This window comes from Aplysia californica, unplaced genomic scaffold (genome assembly GCF_000002075.1).
Source record: "Aplysia californica isolate F4 #8 unplaced genomic scaffold, AplCal3.0 scaffold00005, whole genome shotgun sequence".
Taxonomy (NCBI): Eukaryota; Metazoa; Mollusca; class Gastropoda; order Aplysiida; family Aplysiidae; genus Aplysia; species Aplysia californica.
Genome location: NW_004797275.1, coordinates 1,429,299 through 1,430,763, shown reverse-complemented (window position 1 = coordinate 1,430,763; position 1,465 = coordinate 1,429,299). Strand labels below are relative to the sequence as shown.

The 1,465-nt window shown below is 40.8% G+C and overlaps 1 protein-coding gene across 1 annotated transcript in view; it reads right to left on the bottom strand.

The window, feature by feature from the left end:
- Nucleotides 1-1,465, bottom strand: part of LOC101848931 (inositol hexakisphosphate and diphosphoinositol-pentakisphosphate kinase 2) — a gene marked incomplete in the record, with an annotated part of 127,507 nt that overhangs the window by 10,278 nt on the left and 115,764 nt on the right.

Sequence of the window (1,465 nt, the reverse complement as noted above, 5' to 3'; positions counted from 1 at the left end):
AGGGGGGCGAGGAGAGGGAAGAGGGGAAGGGGAGGGGGAGGGGGAGCTGTGAGCAGAGAGAAACAGGTTTGGCACACTGGCATGACAGAGTGCAGCAAAAGGGCGGGACTTACGAGGGGTATACCAAAAGTTTTTTTTTTTTTACCTGACCATGAAGGAATAAAGGTAGAAAGCTGAAATCTGGGGTGAAAGCCAACAACCATCTTCCTAGAATGCATGCATTTGGGGGAATTTCCAATTACTGCTTTTAACACCTGGGCACTGTAAGTGAATGGGGGTATGTTGTTCTCCAGTTTCAACATAAAAATAGAGAAAATTGAGCACAGGGCAGTTATGAGGTTTTTGTTCTTGCAAAGCAAGCAACTACAAGAGGATACTTTTATGGAGATGCATGCCGTATACGGAACCGATCGCCCATCCTATGCTGTGATAAATTTTAGAGTAAAAAATTCAAATGTGGATTCATGGACGTTGAAGATGACAACTGTGATGGTCGCCCAGTGACAGCAACAACAGAAGAAATTGTGTTGAAAATTCAAGAAACTTGTGTTGTCTGATACACAGGCGACAGTCAAATGTTTGAGCATAGAAACTAGGTTTAACATTGGATCCGTTGAACGAATCTTAAAAGAACATTTGAATATGACCAAGGTTTCTGCGAGATGGGTCCCACGTTTGTTGACTCCTCCTCAAAAGAGCGACGTGTGGATTGTTGTCAAAAATTGCTTGGTCTATATGAAAAGGAAGAAACTAAATTTTTTTGAAAGACTTGTAACCACGGATGACACATGGGTCCACCATTACGATCCTGAGTCAAAATCTTCATCAATGCAGTGGAAATCGCCCTTGTCTCCAACATCAAAGAAGACAAAGGTGCAGCCATCAAGTGGAAAAGTGATGCTATCAGTTTATTTGGGACCAAGAAAGAGTGATTATGACAGACTATCTTGAAAATGGACATACGATCACCGGAGAAAATTATTCTAACTAGCTAAAAAAAATTACGAGAGGCTATGAAAAATAACGCAGAGAAAAGATCCGAAACGGCGTTTCGCTACTTTACGACAACGCCCCAGAACACACTTCAAGAAAAGCTGAGGAAATTGTGTGAGAAAGTGGCTATAAAATTTCGCCACATCCCCCCTGTTCTCCAGATTTAGCCCCGTCCGACTTTTGTTTAATTCCTCAAAGTGAAAAAGAATTTAAAAAGGAAGGCATTTTGAAAGTGATGACGAGGTCAGAAAAGCGGTAGAGGGCTAGTTTTCTTCAAGGTCGTTTCAAGGTCATACACGGATGACAAAAATGAAAAACTGTCGGAGGCGACAACATAGAGAAAGATAAAGATCAGTAACAAATTTCAGCTTTCTAACTTTATTCCTTCGTGGTCTGGTAAAAAAAAAGTTTTGGTAATCTTTAATTTTTTGGACATATTAAACGTTTTTTCTTTCTTTTTTTGGGGGGAGGG